At 46.2% G+C, this 19,602-nt stretch overlaps 34 non-coding genes across 34 annotated transcripts; 10 read left to right on the top strand and 24 right to left on the bottom strand.

The window, feature by feature from the left end:
* The first annotated feature begins 21 nt into the window (after nt 1–21).
* Nucleotides 22–93, top strand: trnaq-uug (transfer RNA glutamine (anticodon UUG)). Its single transcript has one exon. It is a non-coding gene; the product is annotated as a tRNA-Gln (tRNA).
* Nucleotides 94–555: 462 nt separating this feature from the next.
* trnav-cac (transfer RNA valine (anticodon CAC)) lies at nt 556–628 on the bottom strand. Its single transcript has one exon. It is a non-coding gene; the product is annotated as a tRNA-Val (tRNA).
* A 585-nt stretch (nt 629–1,213) lies between these two features.
* Nucleotides 1,214–1,286, bottom strand: trnav-aac (transfer RNA valine (anticodon AAC)). Its single transcript has one exon. It is a non-coding gene; the product is annotated as a tRNA-Val (tRNA).
* A 582-nt stretch (nt 1,287–1,868) lies between these two features.
* Nucleotides 1,869–1,940, bottom strand: trnad-guc (transfer RNA aspartic acid (anticodon GUC)). The gene has a single exon. It is a non-coding gene; the product is annotated as a tRNA-Asp (tRNA).
* Nucleotides 1,941–2,091: 151 nt separating this feature from the next.
* On the top strand, nt 2,092–2,163 carry trnaq-uug (transfer RNA glutamine (anticodon UUG)). Its single transcript has one exon. It is a non-coding gene; the product is annotated as a tRNA-Gln (tRNA).
* A 462-nt stretch (nt 2,164–2,625) lies between these two features.
* Nucleotides 2,626–2,698, bottom strand: trnav-cac (transfer RNA valine (anticodon CAC)). The gene has a single exon. It is a non-coding gene; the product is annotated as a tRNA-Val (tRNA).
* A 585-nt stretch (nt 2,699–3,283) lies between these two features.
* trnav-aac (transfer RNA valine (anticodon AAC)) lies at nt 3,284–3,356 on the bottom strand. Its single transcript has one exon. It is a non-coding gene; the product is annotated as a tRNA-Val (tRNA).
* Nucleotides 3,357–3,938: 582 nt separating this feature from the next.
* On the bottom strand, nt 3,939–4,010 carry trnad-guc (transfer RNA aspartic acid (anticodon GUC)). The gene has a single exon. It is a non-coding gene; the product is annotated as a tRNA-Asp (tRNA).
* Nucleotides 4,011–4,161: 151 nt separating this feature from the next.
* On the top strand, nt 4,162–4,233 carry trnaq-uug (transfer RNA glutamine (anticodon UUG)). Its single transcript has one exon. It is a non-coding gene; the product is annotated as a tRNA-Gln (tRNA).
* A 461-nt stretch (nt 4,234–4,694) lies between these two features.
* On the bottom strand, nt 4,695–4,767 carry trnav-cac (transfer RNA valine (anticodon CAC)). Its single transcript has one exon. It is a non-coding gene; the product is annotated as a tRNA-Val (tRNA).
* Nucleotides 4,768–5,352: 585 nt separating this feature from the next.
* On the bottom strand, nt 5,353–5,424 carry trnav-aac (transfer RNA valine (anticodon AAC)). Its single transcript has one exon. It is a non-coding gene; the product is annotated as a tRNA-Val (tRNA).
* Nucleotides 5,425–6,001: 577 nt separating this feature from the next.
* Nucleotides 6,002–6,073, bottom strand: trnad-guc (transfer RNA aspartic acid (anticodon GUC)). Its single transcript has one exon. It is a non-coding gene; the product is annotated as a tRNA-Asp (tRNA).
* A 151-nt stretch (nt 6,074–6,224) lies between these two features.
* Nucleotides 6,225–6,296, top strand: trnaq-uug (transfer RNA glutamine (anticodon UUG)). The gene has a single exon. It is a non-coding gene; the product is annotated as a tRNA-Gln (tRNA).
* A 1,120-nt stretch (nt 6,297–7,416) lies between these two features.
* On the bottom strand, nt 7,417–7,489 carry trnav-aac (transfer RNA valine (anticodon AAC)). The gene has a single exon. It is a non-coding gene; the product is annotated as a tRNA-Val (tRNA).
* A 582-nt stretch (nt 7,490–8,071) lies between these two features.
* trnad-guc (transfer RNA aspartic acid (anticodon GUC)) lies at nt 8,072–8,143 on the bottom strand. Its single transcript has one exon. It is a non-coding gene; the product is annotated as a tRNA-Asp (tRNA).
* Nucleotides 8,144–8,294: 151 nt separating this feature from the next.
* On the top strand, nt 8,295–8,366 carry trnaq-uug (transfer RNA glutamine (anticodon UUG)). The gene has a single exon. It is a non-coding gene; the product is annotated as a tRNA-Gln (tRNA).
* A 462-nt stretch (nt 8,367–8,828) lies between these two features.
* trnav-cac (transfer RNA valine (anticodon CAC)) lies at nt 8,829–8,901 on the bottom strand. The gene has a single exon. It is a non-coding gene; the product is annotated as a tRNA-Val (tRNA).
* A 585-nt stretch (nt 8,902–9,486) lies between these two features.
* trnav-aac (transfer RNA valine (anticodon AAC)) lies at nt 9,487–9,559 on the bottom strand. Its single transcript has one exon. It is a non-coding gene; the product is annotated as a tRNA-Val (tRNA).
* Nucleotides 9,560–10,141: 582 nt separating this feature from the next.
* Nucleotides 10,142–10,213, bottom strand: trnad-guc (transfer RNA aspartic acid (anticodon GUC)). Its single transcript has one exon. It is a non-coding gene; the product is annotated as a tRNA-Asp (tRNA).
* A 151-nt stretch (nt 10,214–10,364) lies between these two features.
* Nucleotides 10,365–10,436, top strand: trnaq-uug (transfer RNA glutamine (anticodon UUG)). Its single transcript has one exon. It is a non-coding gene; the product is annotated as a tRNA-Gln (tRNA).
* Nucleotides 10,437–11,556: 1,120 nt separating this feature from the next.
* On the bottom strand, nt 11,557–11,628 carry trnav-aac (transfer RNA valine (anticodon AAC)). The gene has a single exon. It is a non-coding gene; the product is annotated as a tRNA-Val (tRNA).
* Nucleotides 11,629–12,205: 577 nt separating this feature from the next.
* On the bottom strand, nt 12,206–12,277 carry trnad-guc (transfer RNA aspartic acid (anticodon GUC)). Its single transcript has one exon. It is a non-coding gene; the product is annotated as a tRNA-Asp (tRNA).
* Nucleotides 12,278–12,428: 151 nt separating this feature from the next.
* Nucleotides 12,429–12,500, top strand: trnaq-uug (transfer RNA glutamine (anticodon UUG)). Its single transcript has one exon. It is a non-coding gene; the product is annotated as a tRNA-Gln (tRNA).
* A 462-nt stretch (nt 12,501–12,962) lies between these two features.
* On the bottom strand, nt 12,963–13,035 carry trnav-cac (transfer RNA valine (anticodon CAC)). Its single transcript has one exon. It is a non-coding gene; the product is annotated as a tRNA-Val (tRNA).
* A 585-nt stretch (nt 13,036–13,620) lies between these two features.
* On the bottom strand, nt 13,621–13,693 carry trnav-aac (transfer RNA valine (anticodon AAC)). Its single transcript has one exon. It is a non-coding gene; the product is annotated as a tRNA-Val (tRNA).
* A 582-nt stretch (nt 13,694–14,275) lies between these two features.
* trnad-guc (transfer RNA aspartic acid (anticodon GUC)) lies at nt 14,276–14,347 on the bottom strand. Its single transcript has one exon. It is a non-coding gene; the product is annotated as a tRNA-Asp (tRNA).
* Nucleotides 14,348–14,498: 151 nt separating this feature from the next.
* Nucleotides 14,499–14,570, top strand: trnaq-uug (transfer RNA glutamine (anticodon UUG)). The gene has a single exon. It is a non-coding gene; the product is annotated as a tRNA-Gln (tRNA).
* A 462-nt stretch (nt 14,571–15,032) lies between these two features.
* Nucleotides 15,033–15,105, bottom strand: trnav-cac (transfer RNA valine (anticodon CAC)). The gene has a single exon. It is a non-coding gene; the product is annotated as a tRNA-Val (tRNA).
* A 585-nt stretch (nt 15,106–15,690) lies between these two features.
* On the bottom strand, nt 15,691–15,763 carry trnav-aac (transfer RNA valine (anticodon AAC)). Its single transcript has one exon. It is a non-coding gene; the product is annotated as a tRNA-Val (tRNA).
* Nucleotides 15,764–16,345: 582 nt separating this feature from the next.
* On the bottom strand, nt 16,346–16,417 carry trnad-guc (transfer RNA aspartic acid (anticodon GUC)). The gene has a single exon. It is a non-coding gene; the product is annotated as a tRNA-Asp (tRNA).
* Nucleotides 16,418–16,568: 151 nt separating this feature from the next.
* On the top strand, nt 16,569–16,640 carry trnaq-uug (transfer RNA glutamine (anticodon UUG)). Its single transcript has one exon. It is a non-coding gene; the product is annotated as a tRNA-Gln (tRNA).
* Nucleotides 16,641–17,749: 1,109 nt separating this feature from the next.
* On the bottom strand, nt 17,750–17,822 carry trnav-uac (transfer RNA valine (anticodon UAC)). The gene has a single exon. It is a non-coding gene; the product is annotated as a tRNA-Val (tRNA).
* Nucleotides 17,823–18,404: 582 nt separating this feature from the next.
* On the bottom strand, nt 18,405–18,476 carry trnad-guc (transfer RNA aspartic acid (anticodon GUC)). The gene has a single exon. It is a non-coding gene; the product is annotated as a tRNA-Asp (tRNA).
* Nucleotides 18,477–18,627: 151 nt separating this feature from the next.
* trnaq-cug (transfer RNA glutamine (anticodon CUG)) lies at nt 18,628–18,699 on the top strand. Its single transcript has one exon. It is a non-coding gene; the product is annotated as a tRNA-Gln (tRNA).
* Nucleotides 18,700–19,602: the final 903 nt, after the last annotated feature.

Below are 19,602 nucleotides of genomic sequence, written 5' to 3'. Positions count from 1 at the left end.
ACTTTTTTCTGCTTTCAGCAGGGTTCCATGGTGTAACGGTTAGCACTCTGGACTTTGAATCCAGTGATCTGAGTTCAAGTCTCAGTGGAGCCTCATTTGGCTTTCTAGCCCTTTGCTCCGCATTAGCACAAGCTAGCATGAGAGTTTAATGACTTAAAGAACAAGTTAGTGGCCCAGTCAATTCCACTCCTCTTCTGTTGGCTGATCCCATCTGCGCGTGGTCTTCATGCCGCACCAAACCTCGCTCTTGCTCTTGTACTGCACTTTCCACTTCAGCGTCCTGCTGTATCTTTCATTGGCCACCGTGACTCAAGGCAACAATTCCCCTTGTACTCTTCTCACTTCTAACTCTGTTGCCACCACTGAAGGCTCTGAGCTTCTGCTTGACAAGCTTTTTGATGTCCTTTGCTTGGCTAGCACACAACCTATAGACGACAAAACTAGGAGTCTTATTTCTCAATAGGGACGCAAGTAAAACAGAGAAAATGCTGGACAAGCAGAGTTGTCTAAACAGTGAACATCAATTCCCTTGTGACCAAAGAAGCAAAACACCCATGTTTCCGCCCGGTTTTGGACCGGGGACCTTTCGCGTGTGAGGCGAATGTGATAACCACTACACTACGGAAACGGTGAGTGATGGCTTGCTTGGCTTTGGAATGTGTCTCAATCAGTAATCTGGCCAATCTGACAAATCTGATGGCAGGTTACTATCATGCCCTTGAACAGAAGGAACCATGGAGAAGAGACAGACGCTCGCTAGCAAGGAATCTGAACTATAGTCTCGATGTTAGGCTCACTTAAAAACTTTTGACATTTAGGAGTTCTCTGAAGCAAGCGCAGCTCGACATATGCTGCCCTAAGAAGCCCAGAACTGTTATCTAAAGAGGCCATGCGGTTGATCACGTTGTGCATTGGCTGAAAATAGGCCCAAGTCCTGGGCAGGCCAGCTAGAGACACTCATTTCCAAGAGCTTAGTCTGTGCCTGCATCTTCAGTAAATATGGTGACTGGAGACATGTTGGTTTGTGTGAAATTTCCTGAAATTTGGGCTATAGACAACTTTTTACAACATGAGCATCCAAAGGTTACAAGCGTCAGAGCCCTGTACAAGATTTGAGTACTTTCACTCCTCTTTGTGCCAAACAGCAGTACAACCCCATAAGATAAAGCAATGCCTGCAGGCAGACACTTTTGTATGGGGAAACAAAGACACATGTTTCCGCCTGGTTTCGGACCAGGGACCTTTCGCGTGTTAGGCGAACGTGATAACCACTACACTACGGAAACAGAGCGTGCATGCCCTCTCGTCATTAGAGGGGCAATTCGATGCCTTCTTAAATTTGAGGACTTTTATGACAGATCATGTAGGACTAGTGAGAAGCGGGGAACTCCCATTTGTGTCATTTTTCAAGCATTCCCCCATTTATGGTTATATTGACAATCCAAATTGTGATCTCGAGATAGCATCTCTTCAAATGGGAGCTGATCTTCTTGTTGACAAGCTCTTTGATGTTCTTTGTCAGGCTAGCACACAACCTACAGAAGACAAACACACGAGACTTATTTGTTAATAGGGACGCAAGTAAAGCAGAGAAAACGCTGGACAAGCAGAGTTCTCTTGGACAAGCTTCTCTTCTCATGGGAGCTCTTGCCTAGAAGACATTTTTGACTTATGAGTGCACAGGTGGAATTGATGTTTTTTCAAACCCATTATAGGACTAGATTGTTAGATCGACTAGGATCTGGTGGAGAAATTCCACAGGGTCTTTTTGAATGATGGACTCTGTGCAAAAAAAATGCACGTAGCGTGCGATTAACGGGTGTGTGGTCATTCCAGGTAAAAGGCAGAGCAGCGAAGGAGACTGCTCACTCCCCGTCGGGGAATCGAACCCCGGTCTTCCGCGTGACAGGCGGAGATACTGTCCACTATACTAACGAGGACCTGCAAACCTCTGTCGGCGTCATGTCAAGGTGGGATTCGCAGCAGGTATGACACGCAAACTCTCGTCGGCCATGTAAAAAACCCCATCACTTTACCAGGAACTACAGTTTTATGGGTGTTTGACAGAGAACTTTTTTCTGCTTTCAGCAGGGTTCCATGGTGTAACGGTTAGCACTCTGGACTTTGAATCCAGTGATCTGAGTTCAAGTCTCAGTGGAGCCTCATTTGGCTTTCTAGCCCTTTGCTCCGCATTAGCACAAGCTAGCATGAGAGTTTAATGACTTAAAGAACAAGTTAGTGGCCCAGTCAATTCCACTCCTCTTCTGTTGGCTGATCCCATCTGCGCGTGGTCTTCATGCCGCACCAAACCTCGCTCTTGCTCTTGTACTGCACTTTCCACTTCAGCGTCCTGCTGTATCTTTCATTGGCCACCGTGACTCAAGGCAACAATTCCCCTTGTACTCTTCTCACTTCTAACTCTGTTGCCACCACTGAAGGCTCTGAGCTTCTGCTTGACAAGCTTTTTGATGTCCTTTGCTTGGCTAGCACACAACCTATAGACGACAAAACTAGGAGTCTTATTTCTCAATAGGGACGCAAGTAAAACAGAGAAAATGCTGGACAAGCAGAGTTGTCTAAACAGTGAACATCAATTCCCTTGTGACCAAAGAAGCAAAACACCCATGTTTCCGCCCGGTTTCGGACCGGGGACCTTTCGCGTGTGAGGCGAATGTGATAACCACTACACTACGGAAACGGTGAGTGATGGCTTGCTTGGCTTTGGAATGTGTCTCAATCAGTAATCTGGCCAATCTGACAAATCTGATGGCAGGTTACTATCATGCCCTTGAACAGAAGGAACCATGGAGAAGAGACAGACGCTCGCTAGCAAGGAATCTGAACTATAGTCTCGATGTTAGGCTCACTTAAAAACTTTTGACATTTAGGAGTTCTCTGAAGCAAGCGCAGCTCGACATATGCTGCCCTAAGAAGCCCAGAACTGTTATCTAAAGAGGCCATGCGGTTGATCACGTTGTGCATTGGCTGAAAATAGGCCCAAGTCCTGGGCAGGCCAGCTAGAGACACTCATTTCCAAGAGCTTAGTCTGTGCCTGCATCTTCAGTAAATATGGTGACTGGAGACATGTTGGTTTGTGTGAAATTTCCTGAAATTTGGGCTATAGACAACTTTTTACAACATGAGCATCCAAAGGTTACAAGCGTCAGAGCCCTGTACAAGATTTGAGTACTTTCACTCCTCTTTGTGCCAAACAGCAGTACAACCCCATAAGATAAAGCAATGCCTGCAGGCAGACACTTTTGTATCGGGAAACAAAGAAGCATGTTTCCGCCTGGTTTCGGACCGGGGACCTTTCGCGTGTTAGGCGAACGTGATAACCACTACACTACGGAAACGGAGCGTGCATTCCCTCTCGTCATTAGAGGGGCAATTCGATGCCTTCTTAAATTTGAGGACTTTTATGACAGATCATGTAGGACTAGTGAGAAGCGGGGAACTCCCATTTGTGTCATTTTTCAAGCATTCCCCCATTTATGGTTATATTGACAATCCAAATTGTGATCTCGAGATAGCATCTCTTCAAATGGGAGCTGATCTTCTTGTTGACAAGCTCTTTGATGTTCTTTGTCAGGCTAGCACACAACCTACAGAAGACAAACACACGAGACTTATTTGTTAATAGGGATGCAAGTAAAGCAGAGAAAACGCTGGACAAGCAGAGTTCTCTTGGACAAGCTTCTCTTCTCATGGGAGCTCTTGCCTAGAAGACATTTTTGACTTATGAGTGCACAGGTGGAATTGATGTTTTTTCAAACCCATTATAGGACTAGATTGTTAGATCGACTAGGATCTGGTGGAGAAATTCCACAGGGTCTTTTTGAATGATGGACTCTGTGCAAAAAAAATGCACGTAGCGTGCGATTAACGGGTGTGTGGTCATTCCAGGTAAAAGGCAGAGCAGAGAAGGAGACTGCTCACTCCCCGTCGGGGAATCGAACCCCGGTCTTCCGCGTGACAGGCGGAGATACTGTCCACTATACTAACGAGGACCTGCAAACCTCTGTCGGCGTCATGTCAAGGTGGGATTCGCAGCAGGTATGACACGCAAACTCTCGTCGGCCATGTAAAAAACCCCATCACTTTACCAGGAACTACAGTTTTATGGGTGTTTGACAGAGAACTTTTTTCTGCTTTCAGCAGGGTTCCATGGTGTAACGGTTAGCACTCTGGACTTTGAATCCAGTGATCTGAGTTCAAGTCTCAGTGGAGCCTCATTTGGCTTTCTAGCCCTTTGCTCCGCATTAGCACAAGCTAGCATGAGAGTTTAATGACTTAAAGAACAAGTTAGTGGCCCAGTCAATTCCACTCCTCTTCTGTTGGCTGATCCCATCTGCGCGTGGTCTCCTGCCGCACCAAACCTCGCTCTTGCTCTTGTACTGCACTTTCCACTTCAGCGTCCTGCTGTATCTTTCATTGGCCACCGTGACTCAAGGCAACAATTCCCCTTGTACTCTTCTCACTTCTAACTCTGTTGCCACCACTGAAGGCTCTGAGCTTCTGCTTGACAAGCTTTTTGATGTCCTTTGCTTGGCTAGCACACAACCTATAGAAGACAAAACTAGGAGTCTTATTTCTCAATAGGGACGCAAGTAAAACAGAGAAAATGCTGGACAAGCAGAGTTGTCTAAACAGTGAACATCAATTCCCTTGTGACCAAAGAAGCAAAACACCCATGTTTCCGCCCGGTTTCCGACCGGGGACCTTTCGCGTGTGAGGCGAATGTGATAACCACTACACTACGGAAACGGTGAGTGACGGCTTGCTTGGCTTTGGAATGTCTCTCAATCAGTAATCTGGCCAATCTGACAAATCTGATGGCAGGTTACTATCATGCCCTTGAACAGAAGGAACCATGGAGAAGAGACAGACGCTCGCTAGCAAGGAATCTGAACTATAGTCTCGATGTTAGGCTCACTTAAAAACTTTTGACATTTAGGAGTTCTCTGAAGCAAGCGCAGCTCGACATATGCTGCCCTAAGAAGCCCAGAACTGTTATCTAAAGAGGCCATGCGGTTGATCACGTTGTGCATTGGCTGAAAATAGGCCCAAGTCCTGGGCAGGCCAGCTAGAGACACTCATTTCCAAGAGCTTAGTCTGTGCCTGCATCTTCAGTAAATATGGTGACTGGAGACATGTTGGTTTGTGTGAAATTTCCTGAAATTTGGGCTATAGACAACTTTTTACAACATGAGCATCCAAAGGTTACAAGCGTCAGAGCCCTGTACAAGATTTGAGTACTTTCACTCCTCTTTGTGCCAAACAGCAGTACAACCCCATAAGATAAAGCAATGCCTGCAGGCAGACACTTTTGTATGGGGAAACAAAGAAGCATGTTTCCGCCTGGTTTCGGACCAGGGACCTTTCGCGTGTTAGGCGAACGTGATAACCACTACACTACGGAGTGTGCATGCCCTCTCGTCATTAGAGGGGCAATTCGATGCCTTCTTAAATTTGAGGACTTTTATGACAGATCATGTAGGACTAGTGAGAAGCGGGGAACTCCCATTTGTGTCATTTTTCAAGCATTCCCCCATTTATGGTTATATTGACAATCCAAATTGTGATCTCGAGATAGCATCTCTTCAAATGGGAGCTGATCTTCTTGTTGACAAGCTCTTTGATGTTCTTTGTCAGGCTAGCACACAACCTACAGAAGACAAACACACGAGACTTATTTGTTAATAGGGACGCAAGTAAAGCAGAGAAAACGCTGGACAAGCAGAGTTCTCTTGGACAAGCTTCTCTTCTCATGGGAGCTCTTGCCTAGAAGACATTTTTGACTTATGAGTGCACAGGTGGAATTGATGTTTTTTCAAACCCATTATAGGACTAGATTGTTAGATCGACTAGGATCTGGTGGAGAAATTCCACAGGGTCTTTTTGAATGATGGACTCTGTGCAAAAAAAATGCACGTAGCGTGCGATTAACGGGTGTGTGGTCATTCCAGGTAAAAGGCAGAGCAGAGAAGGAGACTGCTCACTCCCCGTCGGGGAATCGAACCCCGGTCTTCCGCGTGACAGGCGGAGATACTGTCCACTATACTAACGAGGACCTGCAAACCTCTGTCGGCGTCATGTCAAGGTGGGATTCGCAGCAGGTATGACACGCAAACTCTCGTCGGCCATGTAAAAAACCCCATCACTTTACCAGGAACTACAGTTTTATGGGTGTTTGACAGAGAACTTTTTTCTGCTTTCAGCAGGGTTCCATGGTGTAACGGTTAGCACTCTGGACTTTGAATCCAGTGATCTGAGTTCAAGTCTCAGTGGAGCCTCATTTGGCTTTCTAGCCCTTTGCTCCGCATTAGCACAAGCTAGCATGAGAGTTTAATGACTTAAAGAACAAGTTAGTGGCCCAGTCAATTCCACTCCTCTTCTGTTGGCTGATCCCATCTGCGCGTGGTCTTCATGCCGCACCAAACCTCGCTCATGCTCTTGTACTGCACTTTCCACTTCAGCGTCCTGCTGTATCTTTCATTGGCCACCGTGACTCAAGGCAACAATTCCCCTTGTACTCTTCTCACTTCTAACTCTGTTGCCACCACTGAAGGCTCTGAGCTTCTGCTTGACAAGCTTTTTGATGTCCTTTGCTTGGCTAGCACACAACCTATAGAAGACAAAACTAGGAGTCTTATTTCTCAATAGGGACGCAAGTAAAACAGAGAAAATGCTGGACAAGCAGAGTTGTCTAAACAGTGAACATCAATTCCCTTGTGACCAAAGAAGCAAAACACCCATGTTTTCGCCCGGTATCGGACCGGGGACCTTTAGCGTGTGAGGCGAATGTGATAACCACTACACTACGGAAACGGTGAGTGATGGCTTGCTTGGCTTTGGAATGTGTCTCAATCAGTAATCTGGCCAATCTGACAAATCTGATGGCAGGTTACTATCATGCCCTTGAACAGAAGGAACCATGGAGAAGAGACAGACGCTCGCTAGCAAGGAATCTGAACTATAGTCTCGATGTTAGGCTCACTTAAAAACTTTTGACATTTAGGAGTTCTCTGAAGCAAGCGCAGCTCGACATATGCTGCCCTAAGAAGCCCAGAACTGTTATCTAAAGAGGCCATGCGGTTGATCACGTTGTGCATTGGCTGAAAATAGGCCCAAGTCCTGGGCAGGCCAGCTAGAGACACTCATTTCCAAGAGCTTAGTCTGTGCCTGCATCTTCAGTAAATATGGTGACTGGAGACATGTTGGTTTGTGTGAAATTTCCTGAAATTTGGGCTATAGACAACTTTTTACAACATGAGCATCCAAAGGTTACAAGCGTCAGAGCCCTGTACAAGATTTGAGTACTTTCACTCCTCTTTGTGCCAAACAGCAGTACAACCCCATAAGATAAAGCAATGCCTGCAGGCAGACACTTTTGTATGGGGAAACAAAGAAGCATGTTTCCGCCTGGTTTCGGACCAGGGACCTTTCGCGTGTTAGGCGAACGTGATAACCACTACACTACGGAAACAGAGCGTGCATGCCCTCTCGTCATTAGAGGGGCAATTCGATGCCTTCTTAAATTTGAGGACTTTTATGACAGATCATGTAGGACTAGTGAGAAGCGGGGAACTCCCATTTGTGTCATTTTTCAAGCATTCCCCCATTTATGGTTATATTGACAATCCAAATTGTGATCTCGAGATAGCATCTCTTCAAATGGGAGCTGATCTTCTTGTTGACAAGCTCTTTGATGTTCTTTGTCAGGCTAGCACACAACCTACAGAAGACAAACACACGAGACTTATTTGTTAATAGGGACGCAAGTAAAGCAGAGAAAACGCTGGACAAGCAGAGTTCTCTTGGACAAGCTTCTCTTCTCATGGGAGCTCTTGCCTAGAAGACATTTTTGACTTATGAGTGCACAGGTGGAATTGATGTTTTTTCAAACCCATTATAGGACTAGATTGTTAGATCGACTAGGATCTGGTGGAGAAATTCCACAGGGTCTTTTTGAATGATGGACTCTGTGCAAAAAAAATGCACGTAGCGTGCGATTAACGGGTGTGTGGTCATTCCAGGTAAAAGGCAGAGCAGAGAAGGAGACTGCTCACTCCCCGTCGGGGAATCGAACCCCGGTCTTCCGCGTGACAGGCGGAGATACTGTCCACTATACTAACGAGGATCTGCAAACCTCTGTCGGCGTCATGTCAAGGTGGGATTCGCAGCAGGTATGACACGCAAACTCTCGTCGGCCATGTAAAAAACCCCATCACTTTACCAGGAACTACAGTTTTATGGGTGTTTGACAGAGAACTTTTTTCTGCTTTCAGCAGGGTTCCATGGTGTAACGGTTAGCACTCTGGACTTTGAATCCAGTGATCTGAGTTCAAGTCTCAGTGGAGCCTCATTTGGCTTTCTAGCCCTTTGCTCCGCATTAGCACAAGCTAGCATGAGAGTTTAATGACTTAAAGAACAAGTTAGTGGCCCAGTCAATTCCACTCCTCTTCTGTTGGCTGATCCCATCTGCGCGTGGTCTTCATGCCGCACCAAACCTCGCTCATGCTCTTGTACTGCACTTTCCACTTCAGCGTCCTGCTGTATCTTTCATTGGCCACCGTGACTCAAGGCAACAATTCCCCTTGTACTCTTCTCACTTCTAACTCTGTTGCCACCACTGAAGGCTCTGAGCTTCTGCTTGACAAGCTTTTTGATGTCCTTTGCTTGGCTAGCACACAACCTATAGAAGACAAAACTAGGAGTCTTATTTCTCAATAGGGACGCAAGTAAAACAGAGAAAATGCTGGACAAGCAGAGTTGTCTAAACAGTGAACATCAATTCCCTTGTGACCAAAGAAGCAAAACACCCATGTTTCCGCCCGGTATCGGACCGGGGACCTTTCGCGTGTGAGGCGAATGTGATAACCACTACACTACGGAAACGGTGAGTGACAGCTTGCTTGGCTTTGGAATGTCTCTCAATCAGTAATCTGGCCAATCTGACAAATCTGATGGCAGGTTACTATCATGCCCTTGAACAGAAGGAACCATGGAGAAGAGACAGACGCTCGCTAGCAAGGAATCTGAACTATAGTCTCGATGTTAGGCTCACTTAAAAACTTTTGACATTTAGGAGTTCTCTGAAGCAAGCGCAGCTCGACATATGCTGCCCTAAGAAGCCCAGAACTGTTATCTAAAGAGGCCATGCGGTTGATCACGTTGTGCATTGGCTGAAAATAGGCCCAAGTCCTGGGCAGGCCAGCTAGAGACACTCATTTCCAAGAGCTTAGTCTGTGCCTGCATCTTCAGTAAATATGGTGACTGGAGACATGTTGGTTTGTGTGAAATTTCCTGAAATTTGGGCTATAGACAACTTTTTACAACATGAGCATCCAAAGGTTACAAGCGTCAGAGCCCTGTACAAGATTTGAGTACTTTCACTCCTCTTTGTGCCAAACAGCAGTACAACCCCATAAGATAAAGCAATGCCTGCAGGCAGACACTTTTGTATGGGGAAACAAAGAAGCATGTTTCCGCCTGGTTTCGGACCAGGGACCTTTCGCGTGTTAGGCGAACGTGATAACCACTACACTACGGAAACGGAGCGTGCATGCCCTCTCGTCATTAGAGGGGCAATTCGATGCCTTCTTAAATTTGAGGACTTTTATGACAGATCATGTAGGACTAGTGAGAAGCGGGGAACTCCCATTTGTGTCATTTTTCAAGCATTCCCCCATTTATGGTTATATTGACAATCCAAATTGTGATCTCGAGATAGCATCTCTTCAAATGGGAGCTGATCTTCTTGTTGACAAGCTCTTTGATGTTCTTTGTCAGGCTAGCACACAACCTACAGAAGACAAACACACGAGACTTATTTGTTAATAGGGACGCAAGTAAAGCAGAGAAAACGCTGGACAAGCAGAGTTCTCTTGGACAAGCTTCTCTTCTCATGGGAGCTCTTGCCTAGAAGACATTTTTGACTTATGAGTGCACAGGTGGAATTGATGTTTTTTCAAACCCATTATAGGACTAGATTGTTAGATCGACTAGGATCTGGTGGAGAAATTCCACAGGGTCTTTTTGAATGATGGACTCTGTGCAAAAAAAATGCACGTAGCGTGCGATTAACGGGTGTGTGGTCATTCCAGGTAAAAGGCAGAGCAGTGAAGGAGACTGCTCACTCCCCGTCGGGGAATCGAACCCCGGTCTTCCGCGTGACAGGCGGAGATACTGTCCACTATACTAACGAGGACCTGCAAACCTCTGTCGGCGTCATGTCAAGGTGGGATTCGCAGCAGGTATGACACGCAAACTCTCGTCGGCCATGTAAAAAACCCCATCACTTTACCAGGAACTACAGTTTTATGGGTGTTTGACAGAGAACTTTTTTCTGCTTTCAGCAGGGTTCCATGGTGTAACGGTTAGCACTCTGGACTTTGAATCCAGTGATCTGAGTTCAAGTCTCAGTGGAGCCTCATTTGGCTTTCTAGCCCTTTGCTCCGCATTAGCACAAGCTAGCATGAGAGTTTAATGACTTAAAGAACAAGTTAGTGGCCCAGTCAATTCCACTCCTCTTCTGTTGGCTGATCCCATCTGCGCGTGGTCTTCATGCCGCACCAAACCTCGCTCATGCTCTTGTACTGCACTTTCCACTTCAGCGTCCTGCTGTATCTTTCATTGGCCACCGTGACTCAAGGCAACAATTCCCCTTGTACTCTTCTCACTTCTAACTCTGTTGCCACCACTGAAGGCTCTGAGCTTCTGGTTGACAAGCTTTTTGATGTCCTTTGCTTGGCTAGCACACAACCTATAGAAGACAAAACTAGGAGTCTTATTTCTCAATAGGGACGCAAGTAAAACAGAGAAAATGCTGGACAAGCAGAGTTGTCTAAACAGTGAACATCAATTCCCTTGTGACCAAAGAAGCAAAACACCCATGTTTTCGCCCGGTATCGGACCGGGGACCTTTAGCGTGTGAGGCGAATGTGATAACCACTACACTACGGAAACGGTGAGTGACGGCTTGCTTGGCTTTGGAATGTCTCTCAATCAGTAATCTGGCCAATCTGACAAATCTGATGGCAGGTTACTATCATGCCCTTGAACAGAAGGAACCATGGAGAAGAGACAGACGCTCGCTAGCAAGGAATCTGAACTATAGTCTCGATGTTAGGCTCACTTAAAAACTTTTGACATTTAGGAGTTCTCTGAAGCAAGCGCAGCTCGACATATGCTGCCCTAAGAAGCCCAGAACTGTTATCTAAAGAGGCCATGCGGTTGATCACGTTGTGCATTGGCTGAAAATAGGCCCAAGTCCTGGGCAGGCCAGCTAGAGACACTCATTTCCAAGAGCTTAGTCTGTGCCTGCATCTTCAGTAAATATGGTGACTGGAGACATGTTGGTTTGTGTGAAATTTCCTGAAATTTGGGCTATAGACAACTTTTTACAACATGAGCATCCAAAGGTTACAAGCGTCAGAGCCCTGTACAAGATTTGAGTACTTTCACTCCTCTTTGTGCCAAACAGCAGTACAACCCCATAAGATAAAGCAATGCCTGCAGGCAGACACTTTTGTATGGGGAAACAAAGACACATGTTTCCGCCTGGTTTCGGACCAGGGACCTTTCGCGTGTTAGGCGAACGTGATAACCACTACACTACGGAGTGTGCATGCCCTCTCGTCATTAGAGGGGCAATTCGATGCCTTCTTAAATTTGAGGACTTTTATGACAGATCATGTAGGACTAGTGAGAAGCGGGGAACTCCCATTTGTGTCATTTTTCAAGCATTCCCCCATTTATGGTTATATTGACAATCCAAATTGTGATCTCGAGATAGCATCTCTTCAAATGGGAGCTGATCTTCTTGTTGACAAGCTCTTTGATGTTCTTTGTCAGGCTAGCACACAACCTACAGAAGACAAACACACGAGACTTATTTGTTAATAGGGACGCAAGTAAAGCAGAGAAAACGCTGGACAAGCAGAGTTCTCTTGGACAAGCTTCTCTTCTCATGGGAGCTCTTGCCTAGAAGACATTTTTGACTTATGAGTGCACAGGTGGAATTGATGTTTTTTCAAACCCATTATAGGACTAGATTGTTAGATCGACTAGGATCTGGTGGAGAAATTCCACAGGGTCTTTTTGAATGATGGACTCTGTGCAAAAAAAATGCACGTAGCGTGCGATTAACGGGTGTGTGGTCATTCCAGGTAAAAGGCAGAGCAGAGAAGGAGACTGCTCACTCCCCGTCGGGGAATCGAACCCCGGTCTTCCGCGTGACAGGCGGAGATACTGTCCACTATACTAACGAGGACCTGCAAACCTCTGTTGGCGTCATGTCAAGGTGGGATTCGCAGCAGGTATGACACGCAAACTCTCGTCGGCCATGTAAAAAACCCCATCACTTTACCAGGAACTACAGTTTTATGGGTGTTTGACAGAGAACTTTTTTCTGTTTTCAGCAGGGTTCCATGGTGTAACGGTTAGCACTCTGGACTTTGAATCCAGTGATCTGAGTTCAAGTCTCAGTGGAGCCTCATTTGGCTTTCTAGCCCTTTGCTCCGCATTAGCACAAGCTAGCATGAGAGTTTAATGACTTAAAGAACAAGTTAGTGGCCCAGTCAATTCCACTCCTCTTCTGTTGGCTGATCCCATCTGCGCGTGGTCTTCATGCCGCACCAAACCTCGCTCTTGCTCTTGTACTGCACTTTCCACTTCAGCGTCCTGCTGTATCTTTCATTGGCCACCGTGACTCAAGGCAACAATTCCCCTTGTACTCTTCTCACTTCTAACTCTGTTGCCACCACTGAAGGCTCTGAGCTTCTGGTTGACAAGCTTTTTGATGTCCTTTGCTTGGCTAGCACACAACCTATAGAAGACAAAACTAGGAGTCTTATTTCTCAATAGGGACGCAAGTAAAACAGAGAAAATGCTGGACAAGCAGAGTTGTCTAAACAGTGAACATCAATTCCCTTGTGACCAAAGAAGCAAAACACCCATGTTTCCGCCCGGTTTCGGACCGGGGACCTTTCGCGTGTGAGGCGAATGTGATAACCACTACACTACGGAAACGGTGAGTGACGGCTTGCTTGGCTTTGGAATGTCTCTCAATCAGTAATCTGGCCAATCTGACAAATCTGATGGCAGGTTACTATCATGCCCTTGAACAGAAGGAACCATGGAGAAGAGACAGACGCTCGCTAGCAAGGAATCTGAACTATAGTCTCGATGTTAGGCTCACTTAAAAACTTTTGACATTTAGGAGTTCTCTGAAGCAAGCGCAGCTCGACATATGCTGCCCTAAGAAGCCCAGAACTGTTATCTAAAGAGGCCATGCGGTTGATCACGTTGTGCATTGGCTGAAAATAGGCCCAAGTCCTGGGCAGGCCAGCTAGAGACACTCATTTCCAAGAGCTTAGTCTGTGCCTGCATCTTCAGTAAATATGGTGACTGGAGACATGTTGGTTTGTGTGAAATTTCCTGAAATTTGGGCTATAGACAACTTTTTACAACATGAGCATCCAAAGGTTACAAGCGTCAGAGCCCTGTACAAGATTTGAGTACTTTCACTCCTCTTTGTGCCAAACAGCAGTACAACCCCATAAGATAAAGCAATGCCTGCAGGCAGACACTTTTGTATGGGGAAACAAAGACACATGTTTCCGCCTGGTTTCGGACCAGGGACCTTTCGCGTGTTAGGCGAACGTGATAACCACTACACTACTGAAACGGAGCGTGCATGCCCTCTCGTCATTAGAGGGGCAATTCGATGCCTTCTTAAATTTGAGGACTTTTATGACAGATCATGTAGGACTAGTGAGAAGCGGGGAACTCCCATTTGTGTCATTTTTCAAGCATTCCCCCATTTATGGTTATATTGACAATCCAAATTGTGATCTCGAGATAGCATCTCTTCAAATGGGAGCTGATCTTCTTGTTGACAAGCTCTTTGATGTTCTTTGTCAGGCTAGCACACAACCTACAGAAGACAAACACACGAGACTTATTTGTTAATAGGGACGCAAGTAAAGCAGAGAAAACGCTGGACAAGCAGAGTTCTCTTGGACAAGCTTCTCTTCTCATGGGAGCTCTTGCCTAGAAGACATTTTTGACTTATGAGTGCACAGGTGGAATTGATGTTTTTTCAAACCCATTATAGGACTAGATTGTTAGATCGACTAGGATCTGGTGGAGAAATTCCACAGGGTCTTTTTGAATGATGGACTCTGTGCAAAAAAAATGCACGTAGCGTGCGATTAACGGGTGTGTGGTCATTCCAGGTAAAAGGCAGAGCAGAGAAGGAGACTGCTCACTCCCCGTCGGGGAATCGAACCCCGGTCTTCCGCGTGACAGGCGGAGATACTGTCCACTATACTAACGAGGACCTGCAAGCCTCTGTCGGCGTCATGTCAAGGTGGGATTCGCAGCAGATATGACACGCAAACTCTCGTCGGCCATGTAAAAAACCCCATCACTTTACCAGGAACTACAGTTTTATGGGTGTTTGACAGAGAACTTTTTTCTGCTTTCAGCAGGGTTCCATGGTGTAACGGTTAGCACTCTGGACTTTGAATCCAGTGATCTGAGTTCAAGTCTCAGTGGAGCCTCATTTGGCTTTCTAGCCCTTTGCTCCGCATTAGCACAAGCTAGCATGAGAGTTTAATGACTTAAAGAACAAGTTAGTGGCCCAGTCAATTCCACTCCTCTTCTGTTGGCTGATCCCATCTGCGCGTGGTCTTCATGCCGCACCAAACCTCGCTCATGCTCTTGTACTGCACTTTCCACTTCAGCGTCCTGCTGTATCTTTCATTGGCCACCGTGACTCAAGGCAACAATTCCCCTTGTACTCTTCTCACTTCTAACTCTGTTGCCACCACTGAAGGCTCTGAGCTTCTGGTTGACAAGCTTTTTGATGTCCTTTGCTTGGCTAGCACACAACCTATAGAAGACAAAACTAGGAGTCTTATTTCTCAATAGGGACGCAAGTAAAACAGAGAAAATGCTGGACAAGCAGAGTTGTCTAAACAGTGAACATCAATTCCCTTGTGACCAAAGAAGCAAAACACCCATGTTTCCGCCCGGTTTCGGACCGGGGACCTTTCGCGTGTGAGGCGAATGTGATAACCACTACACTACGGAAACGGTGAGTGACGGCTTGCTTGGCTTTGGAATGTCTCTCAATCAGTAATCTGGCCAATCTGACAAATCTGATGGCAGGTTACTATCATGCCCTTGAACAGAAGGAACCATGGAGAAGAGACAGACGCTCGCTAGCAAGGAATCTGAACTATAGTCTCGATGTTAGGCTCACTTAAAAACTTTTGACATTTAGGAGTTCTCTGAAGCAAGCGCAGCTCGACATATGCTGCCCTAAGAAGCCCAGAACTGTTATCTAAAGAGGCCATGCGGTTGATCACGTTGTGCATTGGCTGAAAATAGGCCCAAGTCCTGGGCAGGCCAGCTAGAGACACTCATTTCCAAGAGCTTAGTCTGTGCCTGCATCTTCAGTAAATATGGTGACTGGAGACATGTTGGTTTGTGTGAAATTTCCTGAAATTTGGGCTATAGACAACTTTTTACAACATGAGCATCCAAAGGTTACAAGCGTCAGAGCCCTGTACAAGATTTGAGTACTTTCACTCCTCTTTGTGCCAAACAGCAGTACAACCCCATAAGATAAAGCAATGCCTGCAGGCAGACACTTTTGTATCGGGAAACAAAGAAGCATGTTTCCGCCTGGTTTCGGATCAGGGACCTTTCGCGTGTTAGGCGAACGTGATAACCACTACACTACGGAAACTGAGAGTGCATGCCCTCTCGTCATTAGAGGGGCAATTCGATGCCTTCTTAAATTTGAGGACTTTTATGACAGATCATGTAGGACTAGTGAGAAGCGGGGAACTCCCATTTGTGTCATTTTTCAAGCATTCCCCCATTTATGGTTATATTGACAATCCAAATTGTGATCTCGAGATAGCATCTCTTCAAATGGGAGCTGATCTTCTTGTTGACAAGCTCTTTGATGTTCTTTGTCAGGCTAGCACACAACCTACAGAAGACAAACACACGAGACTTATTTGTTAATAGGGACGCAAGTAAAGCAGAGAAAACGCTGGACAAGCAGAGTTCTCTTGGACAAGCTTCTCTTCTCATGGGAGCTCTTGCCTAGAAGACATTTTTGACTTATGAGTGCACAGGTGGAATTGATGTTTTTTCAAACCCATTATAGGACTAGATTGTTAGATCGACTAGGATCTGGTGGAGAAATTCCACAGGGTCTTTTTGAATGATGGACTCTGTGCAAAAAAAATGCACGTAGCGTGCGATTAACGGGTGTGTGGTCATTCCAGGTAAAAGGCAGAGCAGCGAAGGAGACTGCTCACTCCCCGTCGGGGAATCGAACCCCGGTCTTCCGCGTGACAGGCGGAGATACTGTCCACTATACTAACGAGGACCTGCAAACCTCTGTCGGCGTCATGTCAAGGTGGGATTCGCAGCAGGTATGACACGCAAACTCTCGTCGGCCATGTAAAAAACCCCATCACTTTACCAGGAACTACAGTTTTATGGGTGTTTGACAGAGAACTTTTTTCTGCTTTCAGCAGGGTTCCATGGTGTAACGGTTAGCACTCTGGACTTTGAATCCAGTGATCTGAGTTCAAGTCTCAGTGGAGCCTCATTTGGCTTTCTAGCCCTTTGCTCCGCATTAGCACAAGCTAGCATGAGAGTTTAATGACTTAAAGAACAAGTTAGTGGCCCAGTCAATTCCACTCCTCTTCTGTTGGCTGATCCCATCTGCGCGTGGTCTTCATGCCGCACCAAACCTCGCTCATGCTCTTGTACTGCACTTTCCACTTCAGCGTCCTGCTGTATCTTTCATTGGCCACCGTGACTCAAGGCAACAATTCCCCTTGTACTCTTCTCACTTCTAACTCTGTTGCCACCACTGAAGGCTCTGAGCTTCTGGTTGACAAGCTTTTTGATGTCCTTTGCTTGGCTAGCACACAACCTATAGAAGACAAAACTAGGAGTCTTATTTCTCAATAGGGACGCAAGTAAAACAGAGAAAATGCTGGACAAGCAGAGTTGTCTAAACAGTGAGCATCAATTCCCTTGTGACCAAAGAAGCAAAACACCCATGTTTCCGCCCGGGGACCTTTCGCGTGTGAGGCGAATGTGATAACCACTACACTACGGAAACAGTGAGTGATGGCTTGCTTGGCTTTGGAATGTCTCTCAATCAGTAATCTGGCCAATCTGACAAATCTGATGGCAGGTTACTATCATGCCCTTGAACAGAAGGAACCATGGAGAAGAGACAGACGCTCGCTAGCAAGGAATCTGAACTATAGTCTCGATGTTAGGCTCACTTAAAAACTTTTGACATTTAGGAGTTCTCTGAAGCAAGCGCAGCTCGACATATGCTGCCCTAAGAAGCCCAGAACTGTTATCTAAAGAGGCCATGCGGTTGATCACGTTGTGCATTGGCTGAAAATAGGCCCAAGTCCTGGGCAGGCCAGCTAGAGACACTCATTTCCAAGAGCTTAGTCTGTGCCTGCATCTTCAGTAAATATGGTGACTGGAGACATGTTGGTTTGTGTGAAATTTCCTGAAATTTGGGCTATAGACAACTTTTTACAACATGAGCATCCAAAGGTTACAAGCGTCAGAGCCCTGTACAAGATTTGAGTACTTTCACTCCTCTTTGTGCCAAACAGCAGTACAACCCCATAAGATAAAGCAATGCCTGCAGGCAGACACTTTTGTATCGGGAAACAAAGAAGCATGTTTCCGCCTGGTTTCGGATCAGGGACCTTTCGCGTGTTAGGCGAACGTGATAACCACTACACTACGGAAACTGAGAGTGCATGCCCTCTCGTCATTAGAGGGGCAATTCGATGCCTTCTTAAATTTGAGGACTTTTATGACAGATCATGTAGGACTAGTGAGAAGCGGGGAACTCCCATTTGTGTCATTTTTCAAGCATTCCCCCATTTATGGTTATATTGACAATCCAAATTGTGATCTCGAGATAGCATCTCTTCAAATGGGAGCTGATCTTCTTGTTGACAAGCTCTTTGATGTTCTTTGTCAGGCTAGCACACAACCTACAGAAGACAAACACACGAGACTTATTTGTTAATAGGGACGCAAGTAAAGCAGAGAAAACGCTGGACAAGCAGAGTTCTCTTGGACAAGCTTCTCTTCTCATGGGAGCTCTTGCCTAGAAGACATTTTTGACTTATGAGTGCACAGGTGGAATTGATGTTTTTTCAAACCCATTATAGGACTAGATTGTTAGATCGACTAGGATCTGGTGGAGAAATTCCACAGGGTCTTTTTGAATGATGGACTCTGTGCAAAAAAAATGCACGTAGCGTGCGATTAACGGGTGTGTGGTCATTCCAGGTAAAAGGCAGAGCAGCGAAGGAGACTGCTCACTCCCCGTCGGGGAATCGAACCCCGGTCTTCCGCGTGACAGGCGGAGATACTGTCCACTATACTAACGAGGACCTGCAAACCTCTGTCGGCGTCATGTCAAGGTGGGATTCGCAGCAGGTATGACACGCAAACTCTCGTCGGCCATGTAAAAAACCCCATCACTTTACCAGGAACTACAGTTTTATGGGTGTTTGACAGAGAACTTTTTTCTGCTTTCAGCAGGGTTCCATGGTGTAACGGTTAGCACTCTGGACTTTGAATCCAGTGATCTGAGTTCAAGTCTCAGTGGAGCCTCATTTGGCTTTCTAGCCCTTTGCTCCGCATTAGCACAAGCTAGCATGAGAGTTTAATGACTTAAAGAACAAGTTAGTGGCCCAGTCAATTCCACTCCTCTTCTGTTGGCTGATCCCATCTGCGCGTGGTCTTCATGCCGCACCAAACCTCGCTCATGCTCTTGTACTGCACTTTCCACTTCAGCGTCCTGCTGTATCTTTCATTGGCCACCGTGACTCAAGGCAACAATTCCCCTTGTACTCTTCTCACTTCTAACTCTGTTGCCACCACTGAAGGCTCTGAGCTTCTGGTTGACAAGCTTTTTGATGTCCTTTGCTTGGCTAGCACACAACCTATAGAAGACAAAACTAGGAGTCTTATTTCTCAATAGGGACGCAAGTAAAACAGAGAAAATGCTGGACAAGCAGAGTTGTCTAAACAGTGAGCATCAATTCCCTTGTGACCAAAGAAGCAAAACACCCATGTTTCCGCCCGGGGACCTTTCGCGTGTGAGGCGAATGTGATAACCACTACACTACGGAAACAGTGAGTGATGGCTTGCTTGGCTTTGGAATGTCTCTCAATCAGTAATCTGGCCAATCTGACAAATCTGATGGCAGGTTACTATCATGCCCTTGAACAGAAGGAACCATGGAGAAGAGACAGACGCTCGCTAGCAAGGAATCTGAACTATAGTCTCGATGTTAGGCTCACTTAAAAACTTTTGACATTTAGGAGTTCTCTGAAGCAAGCGCAGCTCGACATATGCTGCCCTAAGAAGCCCAGAACTGTTATCTAAAGAGGCCATGCGGTTGATCACGTTGTGCATTGGCTGAAAATAGGCCCAAGTCCTGGGCAGGCCAGCTAGAGACACTCATTTCCAAGAGCTTAGTCTGTGCCTGCATCTTCAGTAAATATGGTGAC

This window comes from Maylandia zebra, linkage group LG11, assembly GCF_041146795.1.
Source record: "Maylandia zebra isolate NMK-2024a linkage group LG11, Mzebra_GT3a, whole genome shotgun sequence".
Classification (NCBI taxonomy): Eukaryota; Metazoa; Chordata; class Actinopteri; order Cichliformes; family Cichlidae; genus Maylandia; species Maylandia zebra.
This window is presented reverse-complemented; position numbering and strand designations above follow the sequence as displayed.